The sequence below is a fragment of the Dasypus novemcinctus genome, chromosome 26 (assembly GCF_030445035.2).
Source record: "Dasypus novemcinctus isolate mDasNov1 chromosome 26, mDasNov1.1.hap2, whole genome shotgun sequence".
NCBI classification, from domain to species: Eukaryota; Metazoa; Chordata; class Mammalia; order Cingulata; family Dasypodidae; genus Dasypus; species Dasypus novemcinctus.
In genome coordinates, this window is record NC_080698.1 from 20764483 (window position 1) to 20786299 (window position 21817).

At 42.2% G+C, this 21817-nt stretch overlaps 1 protein-coding gene across 8 annotated transcripts in view; it reads right to left on the reverse strand.

The window, feature by feature from the left end:
- FHIT (fragile histidine triad diadenosine triphosphatase) overlaps positions 1-21817 on the reverse strand; it is a 1565692-nt gene that overhangs the window by 19067 nt on the left and 1524808 nt on the right. For 7 of the 8 annotated variants that reach the window (XM_071212131.1, XM_012521179.3, XM_023585757.3 and 4 more), the window contains one exon: positions 9193-9499. The exons of the other annotated variant lie outside the window; for it this stretch is intronic. The gene's annotated coding sequence lies outside the window, so the exon portion shown is untranslated. Of the gene's footprint in view, positions 1-9192; positions 9500-21817 lie in introns of those variants that run through there. 8 annotated transcript variants of the gene reach the window in all.

Consider the following 21817-nt stretch of genomic DNA (forward strand, 5'->3'; position numbering starts at 1 on the left):
CACGGGCTTCGGAGTCAGGTAGGGTCGGGCTCCTGCGTGGGTCACGTTTGGGTTCTGCCGCCCATTCTCTAGGTTATGTTGGAGAAATTGCTTAACCTCTGTGGGCTTGGTTTTCCTCATTTGCAAAACAGGCAGAAGGGCAACCTGAGATGACAGCTGTGAAAATTAAATGGAAGAATGGGCATGAAGCACCAAACATAGAGCTTGGTCCTGGGGTCACTGCTGGATTGAGGCTTCAGGCCCTTGGGAGACACTCAGCCCTCTGGGGGGACAGTGTCATCCTAATCCTGTCTGGAACGGTCTGGGTCCATGTGCCAGATTTCAATCCTTCTTTCTACCTCTAAAAGAACAAAAGCCAGGGAACTAAAGCCGGGAGTTTACAATGGGAATTCAGCCCTGCTCAGGTCCCAGGAATTAAGGGGTCCAATATTAAAGCCCAAAAGAAGAAAGCAAGACATTAAAAAAGAGACAAAACAAACAAACAAACCCTTTCTGAGATGGTAAGCAACACCACCCCTCACTCTTTTACACTTGTCAAGAGACCCCTGCTGGATTCCCAGTTCTAATCTGCAGTAAAAAGCCACAGGGCTACGGCAAGGCCTGAGTTCACCGCCTCTCTTCCTTTCTTCCTCAGCCTCTGGCATGACGACTCAAACCAGAGTGACACTTCCAAATGTGCTTCAGCAGTGCTTTTTCTGTCCATCAGCTGCTGATGCTGGAAACGTGAAGGTGGTGACACGGCATGATTTGTTTTAAAATCTTTACTTCTGATATGACCATCCTGGAGGAACCACTGTCATCAGATAGTTACTCATGTCTCCCTAGGGTACGGAATACTGGACAGTTAAGGCACAGAATTAGGTGGGAATAATGTTAATGATGGTTGTGAGAATGCAAAAGGGCAGACTGGCTGGGATCCTGGCTCAGCTCCTATTTCTTGGGGTACAAGGGGGGTTGGGGAGTAAGTGGTTTTGTTGAACAATGGTGTTATGTACATTTATTTGTTTTCCTTCACTGGGGCAAGCAAGGAATGATTCACTCTTTTCTCCCCTATCATTTGCTTAGCCAGCAGGCATTGAATGCCTAGTGTTTGTGAGACACTATGCTGGAATCTGGGGGAGCAGAAGGAATACAGCGGCCTCTTGGCTTTAGGTTTGGCTGGATCCAGGAGGCTCAAGCCATGTCATTAGGACTTAATGCCCCCCTTTCTCTCACCACACACGCATTCATGGATAAAAAGTTAAGGCAGTGAAACCCCATGGCAATAAAATAAAATCTCACAACTGAGGTGTAGCGTTAGGTGAGGTTGGCCAAAGAGTATTTGTTAGAGGAAGAAGTGTCTGAGTTTGGGATTGTCACCCGTGAGGGAGAACTAAAGTAGTGATTCTTGGCCTGTACCCTCTGAATACCTAAGATGAGTCACTTGGGTTTGGCTGCCAACTTCAGACTTACAAATGGAGATTATCTGGGATAAGGCTCTGGGCTCTGCCTTTCTTTAGCAAGTTTCCACTGCGTCTTGGGCACACTCCACTTTAGAAGTACTGTCTTAGGTGTAGCAGCCTCTAATTCTGCATGAACAATAAACTGTAATTAGAGGATACACACAGAAGTTAAACCAAAAAATATATATAATATGTAGGGTGGATCCTTTAAAGAATTTCTCCAAAACTAACTCTGAAAGGCTGTTGAATCCTCCTACACACTGTGCTTCTTGAGCAACATACACAGACAACTCTGACTTGTAGGCAAAGCCTCCCTGGGGCCCTAAAAGAAGATGGCTTTCTCTTTTTCATGCAACAATGAAAAAAAAGGAAATCTTACAATGAGCCCATCTTAAGCTAGTCATTGCAAAGGATGACTTGCCTTGAAAAAGGTCTGTTAGATACTAAATCCCAAGGAAAGTTCCACAAGTTCCTTTTGTCTGTCGTTGCAATCTTGGAAAGGGAAGGTGTGACGTCCCTAACTCATGTGCTCTTCAACCTCCCTGTGACCAGATCTAGCAGGGGGTCTGGAGTCTGCAGACAAATGGCTGGGTTCACTATACTTTCTCTGTCCCTTACAAGTGAGTGATCTTGAACCAGCTGTTAACATCTCTGGGCCTCAGTTTCCTCAAAGGCACCCCCGAGCTCACAAGGTGATGGATGTGGGTTAAGAGAAAAAAATACAGGTAAGTCACTTGGCACAATGTCTGGCACCTAAAAAGAGTTCAATAACTATCAGCTACTAGTATTTTGTTCTTTGTAGTAATAGTACTGGATCTGTGACACATGTGGAGAGGGGAAATAAGATCTTTTTTTTTTTTTTAAGATATATTTTATTTATTTCTCTCCCCTTCCCCCTCTTTATCCGCTCTCTGTGTCTGTCCACCACGCGCTCCTCTGCGCCCCCGCATGGCATGGCACCCCTGCACACAGCAGCACTGCATGTGGGCCAGCCCACCACACAGCCCAGGAGGCTCTGGGGAGTGAACCCTGGACCCTCCATGTGGCAGACGGATGCCCCCTCAGTTGAGCCACATCTGCCTCCCGGAAATAAGATCCTGATGGAAGAAAGCTCTCAGGTCGCTGCATCTATTTCAAACTAACAGTATATCAAGAGAGTCTTGGGGAAAAGTTTGGCTTCTATTAGTTTCTCTCTGTTGACTTTAATTATTAAAACTAATTATATATAATTAGACAGACATGATAATGAATATTTAGTTTTTTTTTCCTTTGAGGACTGAGCAGAGTTAGGACCATGATCTTTACTGCACAATAGGCTCGGGTGCGAGCCTGGCTCAGGGCTCTGCCACTTGGTAGCTGAATGATGTTGGGCATGTTACCAAATCCCTCCAGCCTTGGTTTCCGATCTATGAAATGGGAAGAACAATAGAATTCATCTCTCAGGTTGTTGTGAGGATGAATGGGGATGTTGCAGATAAAGTCCCTGGCATTTTGTTTGCTGCATGAAAGGGCTCCACCACCCTCACCACCGTGATTTACAAATAGCATCTCCAATAAGGATGTCTTGTGCTTTGTCTACTTTATGGAGACAGGTCTGTTCGGTTTGGCTTTTTTTTTTGTTTCCATTTAAAATGAAGTTTGTTTTTTTCATTAGAGAAGTTATAGGTTTACAGTAAAATCATACAGAAAACACAAGGTTCCCATATACTATTCCCTTCCCCCATTAATAACACCTGGCATTAATGTGGTGCATTTGTCACAATTGATGAAAGAATATAATAATTGTACTGTTGACTGTATCCCACAGTTTACATTAGGGTTCGCTATATGTACTAAGTTGTAAAAAACGTCTTAAAGGGGTCCTATGTAGCCATGGAAGAAAATGGGGATCAGAAGACTGTGGGAAGGGCCACGTAGTGACTCTCTCGGGTTACTTAAGACCATGAACGTTCTCAGATCCTTGGAGTTAGGGGCTGTGTTACTAAACCCTCTTTGCTGGATTTATTTCCCTTCTCTTCCCTCTCTTCCGCTCTTCTCCTCCCTTCCTCTTCCCTACTTCCCTCCCCCCTCCCCTCTTTTCTCCTCCCCATCTCTTTTCTAGATGGATATGGATACAAATAGGGATGTGGATATAGATACGGAGATAGAGAGGCTTCCCCCCTTAAAGTTGTGTCATCCTTTTTCTTCTATATCAGATGCTGGTAAAACACAAGAGTGTCCATTTAATTCTTCCTGCTTATTCATTCTCACAAGAAAATAACAGGAGGACAGAGGAAGGCACTATCAAAGGCATTTCTGCTCAAAGGAAAAACTCCTCAATAGTCACACTTACCATTGCCAGTTCTTTCTGCTTCTTTGACAGGGCAATCATTGATCGTGTCTTGATTTTGCCTGTTTCCCTGAGGCACCTGAACCCACGTTAGTTTTCCCCTTTTTCAAGATGTGCCTGCTGCATAGAAAGGAGCAGAGGACCCTCATCTTCCCTGTGATGCATGGCCAGGCCACACACCCTGGCTCTGTGTTAGCCCAGGTGGGAGGCATAACTTCGGCTGGGCAGGAGAGTTTAGGACATCCAAGAACAAAGTTTCCAAAAAACCATCAAATCACAAGGTGAGAACTTATTCCCTTTCCACTTCTCTTATAGTCTTCAAGGAGCAGGTGTCTCCCTGGTGCTAGTACATTTTAATGCCTCTCTAATACTTGCTGATGCCCCTTTATAATAAAGTGAGAAGGCAGACACAGAGGCAGGGCTTTCAGCAGCCAACAGCACCTAGCTAGAATTTAATGGCTTCTTTTTCCATTATATTCATTCTTAGGGTTAGTGTCTATTTATGGTAAGGGATACTGGTTTTCTTTTTGCTGCCACGACTTAAAGTTTCCTTTTCATTGAATAAATGTAAGTAAAAATGTTGAGTTGAGTACAAGACAAAATAAGGTAAATAGCATAGAGTTGGCAAAAGTGTTGAAGACTGAGAAGGTCTGCATTTGAGAAACAGCAACAGGAGCAAATACATGTTTTCCATCTTTCAGGCTCACATCCAAGGTAGGTCCACCATCCATGAAGCCAGATGGCTCTGCAGCAGTTGTGAAAGTCTTTATGAACACACAAGGCCAAGCTCCTCAGAGGGACAAAGGCATGATGCTGGGGAATATTTTAGTTTTAGTCCTTGGCTGTGAGTGAAAAGAGGCCTACCACCCTCTTTCTCTGGGAGAAGATGTGGGGAAGCAGGGAGTACAGGCTTTAGAGTTTGGCGAACTTGGATGTGCATTTCAACCAGGAAGGCATCATCATGGGTTCTTTTTTTTTTGACAGGTTCAGAATTACTTTAATAATGTGCAAGTTGAGACTGTTTATTGAATCAAAATCCTTCACAAATATAAAGACTTGGTTAGAAACCTTGGGTTCTGGAACCACATTGCCTGGGTTCAAATCCAGCTCTGACACCTACTAACTAGGTAATCATGGACAAGTAACACTTCCTCTGTGCTGTAATTTCCCTATCGATAAAATGGGATAATAATAGAATTTACTCATAGGGTTGTTGTGAATACTGAATGGGTCAATAACATAGAGTACCTATAAAAATGCCAAAACAGTCTCATGGTAGGTGCTATTATTGTCATTATCATTTTCACCATCACCTGGGGTGACAACCTCTCTGAACTTCATTTTCCTTGTTTGTAAAGTCAGGCTACTACAACCTGCCTCCAACAGTTATTGGCACATAGCTGTGGAACTAAATGAAGAATACCAAATGAGAACAAACAAAGGCTATTTATTCAGAGCTTGCTAAGGAAAGGAGTCAGCCACCCTCAGTTGTGTTTGACAGAAAGCCAAAGGCAGGAAGAGGAGAGGGAAATCTTTACAGTGAAGAGAAAAGGGGAAGAATTCAGAGATGCCCTGATGGACAGCTGTTGGCATAGGGAAGCTGGAGCGTGGCTAGCTGGAAGCAGGGCATCCAGGTTAGGGAAGTATATTTGGCTTTCTCTAGTTGGCCCTAGGTAGGAAGCAGGACAAGAATTTGGGAGGCTATCAGTTATTGATCAAGTCCTGGCTATTTTGGGTCAGTTGTTACAGGGACTGTACTTTAGCTTCCTGGACTGGTTGTTGTAGATAGTGGCTAGCTTCCTGGACCGATTGCTACAGATAGGCCACAGTTTCCTATCTGGTTACTGCTGATGGCGGCTCCAAGTTCCCTAGTCATTGTCCATTTGTACATTCAGTCTTTCATGGTTGATGCACAATAAATGCCAGATCCCTACGATTCCCTTCTGAAAATGTGAGACTAGAAGGCTGATACAAACTTTCATAGCTATAGGTCTGTGGCATTTGTACCTTGCTTAATTCTGAGTGGAAGCCTTACACAATGGGTTTTTGAATTGAGATACCTACTCATCCAACATGGACTCACTGGCAATGTTGTGATATCAACAGTTGTGGGAGGCAGAGCACCAGGGTCAGTCATTAAAAATGGCACCTCCACTTTGTGATGGCATTCCTTAACAAGTCAAGCCAAGCCAAGCCAAGCCACCCCATTTGTAGAATCCTGTGGAACAATCAGTTTCCAGCTGTAGCATGGATGAGCTCCTTTTCTCTTAGGATAGAAAGATGGAGGCCTTTAGCAGCTAAGCCCAATTTTAAACCCACACTTAAGTTAGCACCATTTTATTAAGTTGGTAGTGAGCTGTAGCTGCCCTACTTTTCCTTTTGTTCATCTACTATCGATCTAAACTAATCACTTAATTAGCTCAGTCAAGAAGTCTTCAGTGGTGTTAAATAACTCTAAAATCCTACTGGAGATGCTTGAGTGGCCTGATTGGAGTTAACTTGCAGTTCATTACCTCTAGACTAAGATATGTTAAATGCAGGGCCAGAAAACAAGCTGGATTCTGTTCTTAGAACAGAACAAATTCTGTTTTGGGCAGATGTAACTTTAAAAAAAGTCATCCCTTTAGTTCAGTGGCTTTCAAAGTGTGTGATCTGAACCAGCATCATCAGCATCATCTGCAAAATTGTAGAAACACAAAGTCTCAGGCCCAATTGCAACCCACTGGATAAGAAACTCTGGAGGTGGAGCCTAGAGATCTCTTTTAACAAGACTTCCTGGTGATTCTGATGTAGGTTAAAATTTGAGAAGCACTGCTTAAGACTATCTCTCAATGCTATTGATTTGCTTTTGTGGGCCTAGCTTCTAGCAGACAGATGAAAAAAGAGTAAAGGAGGGAGAAGAGGGGGCATGCCTGAGACTTGAGCAACTTGGTGGGAAGTCAACTTACTAAAATGCATCCTTGAAACATTAGTGTTGCTCTTATTTGGACTCTGAGAGCACTGTTTCTGGCCATCCCTTAAGAACCAGGCATGGGATGGTGGAGATTTTCACACCCAATGAGGTAACTAGATCAGATGCTCAGAGAATGAGCAAAGGACTGTGTGTAAAACAGTACTGTCGGAAGATGAGAGGGCAGTGGGTATTCTCAGGGTAAAATAAAGAGCCTAGAAAGCCACCAGAGCTCTCAGAGGGCTCCCGCAGGATGGACACACAGGAGGTACTTAGGAAATGCTCATTGAATTGACCAAGATTGAGCCTTGGTGGCCTAAATTGCATGTCCCCAACTAATTTTGACCTTGAGAAAGTAGGTGTGTTTACTTGACCTGGTCAGTTGTCAAAACCAGAAACTGAAGCAAGCTGAGGAACAGCTTGGCTTAGGGGAATGAGCCAGGCATAATTACTCAGCAGGACATGCATTCTATTAGTGTGTGGCATTAAGCAAGTCACAGATCTCTAAGGTTCAGTTTCCTTATCTATAAAAGGGGGACAATACTGACTTTTCAGATACTTTTGTTCAACATTGTAGCACCAGCACTTCGTATATATAGTACCTGGTCCATAATAGGTATTGATTAAATATTTATTAAACGAATGAAAGAAAAAGGAAGGAAAGAAGGGAAGGTAGTTGAAACAGCCCCTGAAAGGCACTGTCCATGGTCCTTGCTGGCTTATCCTGCCTTCCACTATGCATGGGTTTATGGGGCAGACATGGAAGAGCTTCAGGGCTGGCCTTCTGGACCCACAGCCGCCAAACCAAGCCAGTGTTACAGGAAGAGACTGAAAGGAGGAAATCCACAGATAGATGGCAGAAATGGGTTTTAATTGCATAGACACAATGGAAAACAAACTTAAAACTGCAGGTAGGCTTATGATTTGATTCAACTAACTCTTCCATCTGTGGCCAAGTATTTCTTTACTTCCTTGATTCACAACCACTAAGTAAAACGTGAAATCACCAGAAGCAGGGGCTGGACATTCTTGGTGACATTTGTCAGTAAAATCTGAGACAACATCAGTGTTTTGCCTGCTGGGCATAAGAAGAAAAGTTATTTTTAGGGCTTGTCCCTGGATCACAAATCAGCAACCCTTGAGCTGGTGGAAGATGGTGATCACTTGCTATCTTCCCTCTCTGATATTTTTTCTGAGCATGTTCTGTTCAGATCACAGTGCTTTTTACCTCCAGCTAAGAAAGAAACATCCCAGACTAGATATGGGAACAAGAGGGTTTCCCAGTCTCAAGTGGGTAGCAACAATAATTGCCAATAAAGAGGGCTTTAGCAAAGACATATAATAAGATTTCAAAGAAGATGTTATTGAACCATATCCAGTCTACAGGCTTATACTGGATGAGAAACAGTGACCGGTCAGATGCCACATGTAGTGGGTTGAGTTATGGCTCCAAAAAAGATATGTCCATACCAAGTCCCTGGACTCTGGGAATGTCCCCTTATTTGGAGAAAGGGTCTTTGCAGATGTAATTAAGTTAAGGACCTTGGGATGAAGAGATCACCTAAGATTACGTGGGTGGGCCCTAAATCCAATGACAAGTCTGCTTATAAGAGAACAATCGAGGAGAGATGCAGAACAGAACAGGAGAGGCAACGTGAAGGTGGGGGCAGAGACTGGAGTGGTGCAGCTACAAGCCTAGAATGTCAAGGATTGCCGGCAGCCACCAGAAATTAGGAGAGAGGCATGGAAAGGATCCTGCGGGGAGCTCAGCCCTGCCAGGCTTCAGATTTCTGGCCTCCAGAACTGTGAGGGATGCATTTCTGTTGTTTTAAGCTGATAGTTTATGGTAATTTGTTACAGCAATCACAGAAAACTATGTACCTTATGTCGGTTGATGGAGTTGGGTCATGAAGTAGCCAATAAACCAAAAGGGATTCTCAAAGAGGCTTCTTTGTGAGAAAGAAAAATCCTATGTGTGAATCTTAGTGGCAGGGCTACTGAGGTGTTTTATTTTCCTGTGTATACTATAATCTTCCCTTCTATTAATATTACAGAGAAAAGAGAGAGCCCACTTCTGCCGTAATTGACTATTATGGGCATGGGGAGTGCTTCCTGAACCAAGATTGGGAATGTTTTCATTTCCTTTCTTCACATTCCTCTCCTTCAAACAGCCATCTCTGTGGTGTCAGATCACTGTATTGCCTGTTTATTTGTTTTCTGAAGCCAATGTGGCCATTTTAAGTCCTTTGAGTTCTGTTGGCCTGCACCCAAGAAGATTATAACTGAGGAAAGGTTGTACATTTCTTGTGCTGTTATCTTACCTACCACAATATATGCTCTCCAAATCTCATCTCAGCCTTGACAAACCTTTGGTTTACATCAAGCACAATAGTTTTAAGAGATCAACTTCCCCAGTTGTACCTTTCAGTGGGTCCAAAGTGTCAATTTTTAGTTAGTGAACACATGAGATAAATATTTTAACTACTCTTTTATTTCTATCCAGGCTAAGGGACAATTTAGGAAAGCTTCTGTTCTAAGTACACTGCCAGGAAAGTGTGGAAGGGCTGCCGATGCTGTTGTTTTGAAGTTAGCCTGTCAGTCATCCTGATTGAAACATAACCCTGATGGCTTCCACAAGTGTAATAAAATGCTCTGAGAAAGGTTGCAGAATTGTGGGATGTAATAAAGTCTGCTTAGCTTCATTTCCAATGCTGCAGAGTCCTAGAGAACGAGGCCCATTTCCTCATGCCTTGGGATTTGTTTGAGTTACTTCTGTGCCTGGAAATGATGGAACATAAAAACACATTTATTTAGAACAAATAACATTTTTGACTCATGGCAATAAACAAAATATTAGTTTGTTTATTGTTAATCTGTTAGATTGCCATTAACATTTTACAAGAGGTTATATTGATCTGAGCAGATGACATGAAGTAGACGGGTCCCAGGCCTGCTAGACCTGCACTTCCTGGATCCCAAACATTTTTCATGGCTTCTGCCCTCACCCCAGAGCAGCTGGGTGGTCAACTAAAAATCTATTTTATGAACACAAAGCTTATGTAAAAGTGAAGCCATTTAATACCTTTATTAAGGTATTAATTATTAAGGAAGAATGGATTCCCAAACCTAGCCATTATCTGGTGGGCTTGTTAAAAGCACTGCTTCCTGGACCCTGCCTCCAAATTCTGACTTAGGCTTGGAGAGAGGCCCAGGAAGCTGTGATTTTAACAAGCTCTCAACATGACCCTGATGAGCCCAGTTCCTGGATTTGGGGAATTACTGAGCTAATGCATGCCAGGCAGTCAGCTTTCCTTCAAGGCCAAGATACCCTAAGGATTTGGGCCAGGCCTAAATCAAATAACTTGTACCCATAAAATAGGGAATGTGTGTGTGTGGAGGGGAGGGAGTCCTTTAATCTTACTAGGGAAGAAAACAAGTAAATTCCTTGGTAATACAGCAGCCCAGGTCAAACCCAGGAGAACAAGGAAATGTATCTCGTAGCTCTGATCCCTTGCCCCATCCCAAAGGAGAACATCATGGGCCTGAACTATTGGGAAGAGTAAAATGGGTGTGGTCAGGAACTGGACTAGCAGGGGCTACTAGCTTGGAAGACACTGGAAGAAGCAGAGAACTACGGGAAAGAAAATTAAATAGGGGACATGGGGGGTTTGGAAGATGAGAATTACGTGTATTAGATTTCATAAAATTTGGGAATGGTTGAAAGGAAGAGCTCTAGATGTTTGGGCATTTGGGTATGCTGGGTATGATATTTTAAGAGGTAGATTTTTGAGAAACATTACTGAGAAGAACAAGCAGAATTCTATTTTTTTAACTTAATTATTTACTTTTCAGGAAGTACCAGGAATTGGACCTGGGACCTCATAAATGGGAAGCAGGTGCTCAACCACTGAGCTACACCCGCTCCCCCAGAATTCTTGTTAGGTGTTTTTGAGAGAGTTCAGTGAAGATTTAAATGGCTTTTCTCTCATTTTTTGTTTTTGTGGCTTTGAGTACAGCACTGAGGATGTACACTGGTGATGTTTGAGGATCCAACTTTCTGCTAGTATCAAGGGAGTGGTTCAAGGATATTCATGGTGTGGGCCATCCAATACCACCTGGGTGCAGACACACCAACACATCCTTCAGCCGCTGGTAGATGGAGAAAGATTTCAGCAGTTCTAGCACTATGCTTTCTCTGAATGTTAGTGATAGAGAGCAAAGGGCAGAACAGGCATTTGGAATTGCCTCTGGTCCCTTCTGGGATCCAGACATAGAAGGTGAATCACTTCTCTTTCTAACCTCACAGCTGAGCTCAAGAGTCTCCTCTACTCCCCTGGGTCCACCAATGTCAGTAAGTGCAGGGTGGGGAGTGGAGTGTATGCACCAGTTCATCTGCCCCATCCCCACCCGTGCAAAGGGTCCTGTCTCATTCCTATATGGCATTGAGATCATCCCTACTGCTCCCAGCACCACCCACCTTGTCTGGAGATACAGAACATCTCCTGATCATTCATCATTGCCCTTGTCCTTGAACAATTATTGACTTTGAGTCAGAGACACCTGTGCAGGCCTGAAAATGGATGTGCCCTTTCTTTTCCTCCGCCTCGCCTGTCTAGGGCAGATTTATGTCCTAGAGGAAGTTTCCCTCGGTTTTATTTTTGGCCTTTATGAACGCAGTGCCCCATGTCATTTCCCACACCCGCCTCTCCTGCCGCCAGCCCTGAAGTTCCTGAATCTCTGTCATGCCTCCATCAATACCTGCTGAGGCTCTCTGCTGGTTTACTTAGGAGGCTTCTCCAGCTCACTCCCCACACAGCTTTGGCATCCAAACTGTCTACGTGGCTTCCTAATGCTCTGCCTTCAGCAGCTTATTTTCCCCAAGAAGCTGAAGCGTGTGGGAAGCAGAATCCACCTTTCAGGCCAGAGCACAGTGGGTGAACATGCCAGGCTTGGAGAAGGGGTTTGGAAGTGAAGTCCAGCCTCCTCACTGACCAGCCAGGGGCCACGAGGCAACGTGAAATACCTCGTTGGGCTTTTGGAGAGAACTGAATGGGCTGATGCACAGAGAGCATTTGGAACAGTGCCAAGCACATTGTAAGTTCTCACTAAATGTTAGCCTCTGCTGTTGTTGATATCTGTTTTTTGCATTATACTGACAGTCAGGAATGACCAGGCAACAAAGAGTGGAGAGTATCAGAGCAAGTAGAGCTCAGTCCTTAGCTACATGGTAAGAGATTCGGCCTCATTAATGGAGAGGGTGCTTCTGGGCAATGTCCTCATCTTCTCCTCTTGTAGCTGGATTTCATGCACGATGTGCCCTTCTTCAGCTCTCAAGTGGCCTGCCATAGCACTGTTAGCATAGAAAATGGTGCTGTTCGATGTTATACGGGCATATCAATAAATGTGTTTATTGAAGCCTAAGTAAGGCTCGGAGGACAGTGCAAAAAGGGGCAGGCGAATCTCGAGAAGTCTGTCTAACTTGATGAGTATAAAGCAAGGTTTTGAACTAGAAACACTCAACAGGCCAGAGGGAGGCACATCTTTTCCCCCACAGAGGGCAATTGATGGATGTGATGTTGAAGAGTTCCAGTCTCCAAGCCTGTCTTCCCCTTGAGTCCATTTCCCAAGTGTGCTTACAACATATGTTCCAATGTTCCAAAGCAATTCAGATCCTGGAGACCTGTTGCAGTAGCTTTCAGGTGCAAATATTCAACTTTTGCGCTCTTAGCAGAACCACACAAACAGGACAACCGTTGTCCTTCAAAGGTAGTCCTTGCAGATGAGGATTAATACAATGGCCTATATTGTATATATATGCCAGAGCTGTTCCTTTACGACAAAGAAACTGCACTCACCAACAAAACAAAGCTCTGAAGCACTAACATAAAACTTATCTATAACAACGCTCTTCTTTTAAAACTAACTCTTCTCAGTTCCTAGCAGGCTAGAGATCAGGCAGAAGCAGCTGTGGAAAGTCATTCTGCTCACACTGAAAATAAGGTGAGCAATTTTCTAAGAGCAGGCACCCCTGACCTCTGCTTTTCAGCTTTTTTCTTAATAAACTGGTCTCAGAAATTGAACCTCAAAAGCCGCTGGTAGCAATCTCTTACAGTAAGTGGGTAAAGGAGAAGCTGAGGGAGAAATGGCAGGGATCAGTGAGCCTCTCTGATTAGTATCTGTGTGGCAATGCAATTATACTTCCATCTCGGGATAGGAAGGGGTTACCCCCGGGCAGCAGCTGGAAGCAAGTTTTCGAACTCCAAACAATTGCTCAGTGGCATGTCACAAGCGCTTATTAGTAACACAACTTCCAGTGATGAAAGTGTGTTAACTTCCCATTAAACAGGGTCCTTCTCCCAATGCTCTGAGTTTGCCTTCTTCAAGGCACAAAGGGCAGGTCTGGGCACCGTATGCCACCCCTCAGGACCTCTGTCCTGCAGCAAGTTTCGGGCTCACACTGTATCTGTCATTTATAAAGTGACCACAGGCTCAGCATTGTCAGTTCCCTCTTGGAAGGGATAAATCAAACGCTAAGAGCTGCAAACACTCAAGAAAGATGATCCCAAAGCTAGTAGCTGTGAATGATTTAGGGCCTCCTGCATCTGACAGTGTCCTGGCAAATGAGAGGCTCGGGGGTGGGGGTGGGATGGGGAGGAAGAGTGGTGCTCACCCACCCCTGGAAAACTTGTGCTACTCCTTGAGCATCCCCTGGTTGCCCACTTGAAGCCATCAAGGCCGCCATCTTCCATAATCATGCTCCTTCACATCCTGCTCCCCACGGTCGTATCCAGCAAAGACTCTCCCTGCAAGGCTTTCTCCTTCTGATGGAGCTTAGGAAGAACAGGCTTTATTTGTCTCTAAATCTTCAGCTGATATTACTTTTTCCTGCGACTCAGTCAAAATGAAAAAGGATTACTTTATATTTACTTGTGTCTTTCATGAGAGAAACTAATTTTGAGAAAGTCCCTACAGTGCGAAACAGTTTTCCTTCCTCCGAAGCCTCCAAAGGGGCAAAGGAAAAACTAAATGGCATACATGCTTTGTCATTTGCTTTCTCTGACAGCTTCTTCTTATCGTGCTTTTGAGGGTGACCTTCCTCCAACACACTCCTTGCTTCGAAGTGTGTTCTCCTGTTATAATAGAATTTTCGAGTCAAGCATGGAGCAGACTACCTTTGATAATTAATGGCTCTGAGAGTTTGCTGAGTGTGTTATTTAATTAATGGCACTTGTGTCTGGAGTGTGTACAAGTCTGTAGTTGAATTAAAAGGCGTATTTACTGAGGGATTATAGGCAAATACTCAAGGATTGTCACATTGAGAATTTGTAGGGGTTCAGCACATTTAACAGCTTAAGGGGGTTAATATATATATATATATATATATATTCCTTCTCTGCCAGTTCTTCTCTGTACAAAGTTGGTGTAACTCTATTCTTTTTGTCTCATATGTGAGCTCAGTTCATAATAAATTTTAAAAAATCCTTAAACTAATGTTTAAAAGCCTCTAACCTAAAGCAAGACATTTCACCAAAAACAAACAACTAGAATCTTTAATTCCATATTTGATTATGAAATTGACGGTCAAAAGAGTTATGATGGAATTCACTTATTCACAAGTAGGCTGACCTGAATATTCTTCAATTTCTACTAGGGAACAAAAAAATCAAGGATTGAAACTGGCCAGAAAATACAGTTGAAGGCTCCAGGAAACAGGAGGGAGGAGGTATTTCACACACTCCACTTCCTGAGACTCCAGACCATAGAAGGAATTGCAGATTGTGATCAGACAAAGATGAGCATATAAAAAGCCTTCTAAATGTTCTGGCTAGAAGCATCATCAGTCCATATAGGGGAATCTCTATGGACCAGATATAGAGTTCAACCTCAAGTCTGTATTGGTTGTAGGTTGTGTCACTGTGAGTCCCTGGACAAATTATATGCCCTCCCTGGACCGCAGATTCTTGCTTTGTAAAACTAGGGATTAGACACTATCTGAGCTCACTTACAGCCCAAAGTTGCTCAGAATCTGCTTTGGACTGTCCCATTGATAGGAAAGCTAACTGATTGCTCACTTTCGGGGACCTGAGAATTATTTATTCCAGGAAGGGACTCCAGGGAGGATATGTTGAACTTAACAAGGTCCCCTGTAAGAGGGCTGAGAAGGTGTACCCATTCACCACAGCCCACCCAGGTGGTCTGTGGGACAAGGACAAGAGCCTCATCCCTCCCACTGGAGAGCCCCCACTTGTGTCAGACAGTAGAAATGGGCACTGGCTCTAGGGGCTTGACCTGTGGAGTGAAGGCTGGATTTTAGCCCCATGCTCTCCTGGGGCCTAGTTGTTTGAGCTGTGCACAGACTGCACAACTTAGTCTATTTTCAAATGTTTGGGAAGCTCCACTGCACTACTCTTGGCAAAAATCACCTACTATTCTAATAGACTATTTTGAATCTTGGAGTTGAATTTTTTGAAAAATCATAAAGACAAAGTAAAAGCATTCCCATATGTGTGGGCTCTGGGTTCAAATCCGACCTGCAACTTACTAGCTGAGTCATCTTGACAAGTTATTTTGCCTATCTGTGCCTCAGTTCCTCATCTACAAACTGGAAAAAATAATCGTATCTACCTCATGGAATTGTTCTGAGGGCTAAGGATGACACAAGTAAGGAACTTACTATAGTACCTGGCCCATAAAAAGGTCTAGCCTCTCAAGAAATGTTCGTTATTGTCTGTCACCCGTTCACTCACTCAGCAAGTACTGAGGGTCCAACTGTCTGCCAAGAACTGCTCTAGGTACTGGAGACAGCAAAAGGGACAATGTCTCAGCCCTTGGAACACTTATTTCTGGTGGGGACACAGAGCTACAATGTAATGTCAGAGGATGGCAAGCATTATGGATCAAAGTAAAGCCAGGTTAGATGGAAAGCAGTGGGGGCACCACTTAGATTGGGCAGGTTGGGAAGCCCTTTCTGAGCAGATGGCTTTTGAGTCATGCGAATGGAGAGAGGGAGAAATTCCAGGCGAAAGGGGACGGGAAGAGCAAAGGCCTTGAGGAGGGAGCGTGTGTGATGTGTTCCAGCAATGGCGAGGAAGCCGGGCGGCTGGAACAGAGTGAGTACCAGGTTGGAGGAGATGGGATTTGGTTCTAGACTTTTACTGTGGCGATCAGGGCCCTGGCTGGCTCTCCAAAGTGTGGAGACGAGGGGCATGGTCTGGCTTCCCTTTTAAGAGGATCGTAAAAAGATTATCTTAACACATTTCCTCATTTAATGTGTTCATTCTCTCATGTGACCTTGTTTGAGTTTGAGGGTATGAATATGTATTTTAAGAGTCACAGTCAACAGTTGACGCATGATATTCTGAAGAAAGGAATTGTATTTTGGACTGCAGTATTATGAAATCTTAACTAGAATGAGGGGAGACCTTAGGTTTCACTGAAAATGTATTCCTTTTAAGCTTTGCACAGCTTTTCATTCCCATTGAATCTCATTCTTTTAAAAGGATTAAAGCAGTTATAACTACCCAACTCAAGATCTTAAGACCTTAAAAGAAAAAAAAACTGTCCCCAATAGATAACAGATCCTTGAGAGGAGAGTAATAAAGCAAAACCTTGATAGAGGTGTCAAAGATAAGTGCTGATTTACTACATCAGGCATATTCCTCATTCTAAACTGATAACTCCGGAATCTGCTAGAAACACCCAGAGACTGGATAAGAGAATGGACAGAGTTCTAACAGCAGCCCAGAGCTGGCAGTGCCAAGACTGGCCTTTGGACTGTTAGAAAACTTCCCTTTCCCATAGCTATGATTCTGGCTTATTTCTAACTCAAAACATATATGTTCAAGCAAAATCACGGGCTTTCATTCCTTCAAAGCAATATCACACTATCAGTTTTCAGCTCAGAATGCCAGTAGTTCTAAAATTTTTTGAGTGCTTCATTGGAACAAGATATGATGCTTTAGCAGATGAAAATTGGTAAGAACATCTCAATATATTGAAAGCCATTTTTGCCTGTTTTAAAGTAATGAACATGATGTGGTTATTATAGACCTTCTTGACCTAAAGATACCTGCTGGCAGAAAGAGAATCCTCAATTGGGTTCTTTAAATGCTTTAATTAGTGTGTGACCTATCATCTTATGCACTGACTAGCACACTTTGAAAATTCTCTTACATATGCATTAAAATTGGCTAATCCTAGAACATGGGGTGACTCTTGAAGGGAGTGTAATTGTGTTTGTGGGCATGGGGTATCAGATATGATTTATACCAAGTAACTACTTTATGGTGGGATAAAGTAAAGAAATCAGTTTGGTCACAGGGATAATTAACATTGCACTGCCAACTTGCACAGGACTCAGTTAAAGGCTGGCTTGTCCTTGATTCAGTCTTACTGCTTCAGCTTCACCATCAATTCCTATAGGGCCAGGATGTCCTTTCTCTACTGTGTGTCAGACAGTGTTTACGTCAAAGTGGGATCTCAACAGATAGTTGGTGATTGAATTCTAGAAACTCAGACTTAAAAATATCATCAAAGAAGCAAGCAGTGTATCCCCATATTATATCCAGGACTCTTTTGGTGGCAAGGAAGAGAACCCCATATCAACTAGCCTCCAGAGAAAAAGGACTTACTGACAGTTTAACTGTGATAGACAGGAATTAGTAGAGGAATTCAGATGGAGGTTATCTCCTCTCTTTACTTCTTGACTGCCTTCACTCTGGGGCTTCTGCATCAGACTTTTCCAGATGACGAATAGGATGAGTGCCAGGAGCCTCAAGTGTATATCCCCCTGGTTAAAGGTGTCTCTCTGTGTGTGTCAAATTGTAGGGAAGAACCCTGCTTGGCTGAGCTGGGGACATATGTCCAGAACAGTGGTGCTTGGGTGGGATTAGCAGTTCCAAATTCAAAGGCCTACTACACCCCATCCTATTCACTGCTCGACTCTCTCAACAGTCTTCTAAATATTTTGAAATTCAAAAAGTCATTGCAGACTCTTAGTGGAAATCCCCTTTCTCTAGAAGAAGCCCTAAATTAAAAGATTTTGAGTGAAACCCTTGGAAGTCCTCAGTGGTCCCAAGAATGCAACATCTTGTGTGTTTCAGTTCAAGGTTGAAGAGTTGTCATTCACACCTCTTCTTCTAATGCGGTTTCAGCTTTCAGATAAATATAAATCAATAACTGATGCTATAGGGAAATGGGATAGAACTCTCTAGCAAGGTGGATGACTGCATTAATTGACCTATACAAAGCACCCAGCATGGAGATCACCAAATGCTGGCTCTTTTCTAAAGTTAGTAAAGAAGCAAAAGCAAGCTATATCTTGGACTCCAGGTTCTAAGGTACAACTCTTGTCCTCAGATAGCTAGAGCTTAAGCAGTGGAAGGTGTTTCTAAATAGAGACCCAGCAATTTTAGTACAAAGGTAAGTGCTGGCTCCACAGACAGACTGGATTTGAATTTGACTTCTGACTCACCTAGGTATGACCTGGGAGTCCTTGGGCAAGCCACATGTTTACCTTAAGTGTCAGTTTCCTCATCTGAAAATGGATAATGCTAGAAGGTTGTTGCACTGTTTAAATGAGATAAAGCTTAAAAAGTACTTAGTATAATCTGTCTATAATAAGCTTCAGTAACTGGTATCACTAAGAAATATTAATAATAAAGTATCCCCTCTGTGATCTACATTAGTTCCTGAAATAATGATCTGGTTGGGCAGAGTGGCTTATTAAAGTCAAGGAAGATGTCCAGTATATATAAGGAGTATGTCGATAAAGATAATATACAGACAAAAAAGAGGTTCTATGCAGCAATTACTCTTTTCATTGTTCAAGCCTAATATGGAATAACTGAATATCCAGCCAGCCATTAGACCATATATTAAAGTCAAACTCTTCCTTTTCTTTTTCCCTAATTAAAATTTTTTCATTTATCAAATTTATCTTTACTTTTTTTATGGTGAAATATAACATACAAGAAAGTGCAGAGTATATGTATACGGCTTAAAGCATTCATGTAAAGCAAACACATTTTCACCACCCATGACAAGAATAGAACACTGTCAGCCGCCCTACCCACCCTCCTCTCCATTCTCCTCTCTGATCACTGCCTCCTCCTTCCCTCTCCCACAAAGGAAACCAATGACCTGGCTTTTAGGATGTGTGCTTCCTTCCTTTCCCTTATAATTTTACCATTTAAAAGTACGTATCCCTGAATACTATAATTTAGTTTTGCTTGTTTTTCAACTTTACATGAATGCAATCACACAGTATGTATCCTTTTGTGTGTTTTTATTGTTCCACATCCTTGCAAACAGTAGTGTCATTTTTTAAAAAAAATGGCTGTTGTGGTGGGTGAATAGTGGTATTTCATTGTGTTGTAAATGTGCATTTCTCTGATGACTAAAGATTACTGGTTTTTCAATATCTCTTTACTTGTGAAGTGCCTTTATTTATTTTCTATTGGGTTCTTGGCTTTTCCTTATTGGTGTGTAAGGTTTTTGTTTCCTTCTTTTTAAAAAAAAAAGTGTTCTGGATACCAGTCCTTTGTTGGTTATATATGTTGCAAATATCTTCTCTACTCTGTGGCTTGCCTTCTCTCTCTCTGAATGATTGATGTCTTTTGATGAAGTAATTTTTTTAAATATAATTCAAATTTATCAAACTTTCTCTTTATGGTAGAGCTTTTTGTGTTCTATGTTAACCAGTCTTTCCTATAAATCATGAAGATATTCTCCTATATTATCCTCCAAAAGATTTATTGTTTTATACTTTATATGTTGAATTATAATCTACCTGGAATTGATTTTTGCATATGGTGTGAGGTAGAGTATAGTTTTATATCGTTTCTATGTGGATATTCAATCTTCCCAGAACCATTTCTTGAAAAGATTTTCCATTTCTCACAGGTCTGCATTTTTATCATAAATCCATTTTTTTTGGTCATAAATTAAGTATTTCCATATATCCTAGCTGTGTTTCTGGGCTCTCTATTTTGTTCCATTGGTCTGTTTATCCTTATACCACTACTATGCTCTCTTAAGTTTTGTAGCTTAGTAATAAGTCTTGATATCCAGTAGAGTAAGCTCTTCTATGCTTCTTTCTTATTCTTCTAAGAGTTTCTTGACTACATTTCCATATGCATTTTTTTCCTTCTTTATTATTTTTTAAATGTTACATTCAAAAAATATGAGGTCCCCGTATACCCCCCATCCCCCTCACCACACTCCTCCTACATCAATAACCTCTTTCATTATCGTGGCACATTCATTGCATTTGGAGAGTACATTTTGGAGCACTGCTACACCACATGGATAGTAGTTTACATTATAGTTTATACTCTTCCCCAATCCACCCAGTGGGCCATGGCAGGACATACAGTGCCCAGCATCTGTTCCTGGCAGTACCACCCAGGACAACTCCAGGTCCTGAAAATGGCCCCACATCATATCTCTTCTTCCCCCTCCCAATATGTGTGCTGATTTTCACAAGAAAACCTATGGGAATTTTTATTTGAATTAAATTAAAACTATAGATCAATTTGAAGAGAATTGTGTCTTTAGAAAATAAAGCCATTTGCCTCTCCATTTAATTCTTCTTAAGAACATTTTACAGTTTTCTCTCTAGATGCTTGCATATCTTTAATTATTCCTAGGTATTTGATTTCTGGTGTTATTGTAAATATACTTTTAAATGTTCAATTTTCAAGACTTCCAGGAAGATGGCAGGGCTCAATTCTTCACAAAAACAATGGAGGAAGGGCAAAGAGCTATCTGAGGGAGGTGCTTTGGGGATCTACATACCAGGAGAATGCTGAGCATCCTCCAGGAGGGTGAGGGACAGAAAGATGAAGAAGCTGAAATCAAAACCATGAGTTACTAACCCCCATGACTAGGAATGGCACCCATCCCTCACCCTCAAGGCAAACAGCCTGGATAAAACCTGTGGCGTATTGCAGCCAACTGAGAGGGAACAGAAGTCTTCTTTGCTGGGAAGAGGGAGGGTGTAGCTGAGGGAGGAGAGTGGTAGCCCATTTTGAATCTCAGCTCTAGCCAGACCATAATCATGGGCAAGTGGTGGTTGAAAAAGACACTTCCAGGGAAAGATTTGCTGACATGCACCATTTTCTGGCCAGAGAGAAAACTGCAAGGAGAAAAATTAATTTTAGGAATCCCTCATCTGAGCCCCTTGGAGCAAAGCTGCACCCCATTAGTGGGCCCCTGGCCCATTTTGATAACTTAAACTGGGAAATTTTAAAGACTTAGAATAAACTGAACCAAAAACCAAAGAAGAGCTATGAAACAAAACCAAAAGGCAAGAGAGAGAAATTGACATTCAGAATAATTGAACCAACATATTCAGATGCTTAGACATTAGAAAAAAAATTACAAGCCATACTAAGAAACAGGAAGAAATGGTTCAGCCAAAGAAAAAACCCAAAAATCCTCACAAAACACAGGATTTAAGACAACTAATCAATGATAATCACACCAATCTCCTAAATCAACTCAAGGAGCTGAAGGTAAATATGACTAAAGAGACAAAAGGTATTAGGAAGATACTGGGTTAGCATAAAGAGCAATATGAGAGTCTGCAAAGAAAAGTAACAGAGCTTATCAGAATGAAAGACATGATGAATGGGATTAAAAATATGCTAGATGCATGTAATAGCAGATTAAAAGTGATGAAAGACAGAATTAGTGACTTGGATGACCAAGCATATGAATTTGGAAAGACAGGAGAACAGAAAGAGAAAAGAATGGAAAAAAAAAGTGGAACAGGGTTTCAGGAATTGAATGACAATGTGAAACACACAAACGTACATGTTATCAGTGTTCCAGCAGGGGAAAAGAACAGAAAAGGTGTAGAAGGAATATTTGAAGAAATAATGACTGCAAATATCCTAACCATTATGAATGACACAAATATCCATGAAGGACAATGTATAACTAATAGAATAAATCTGAATAGACCTGCTCCAAGACACCCACTATTCAGAATGACAGCTAAAGAGAGGATTCTGAAAACAGCTAGAGAAAAGTAATGCATCACATACAAAGGAATCTCAATAAGACTAAGTGCTGATCTCTCATCAGAAACCA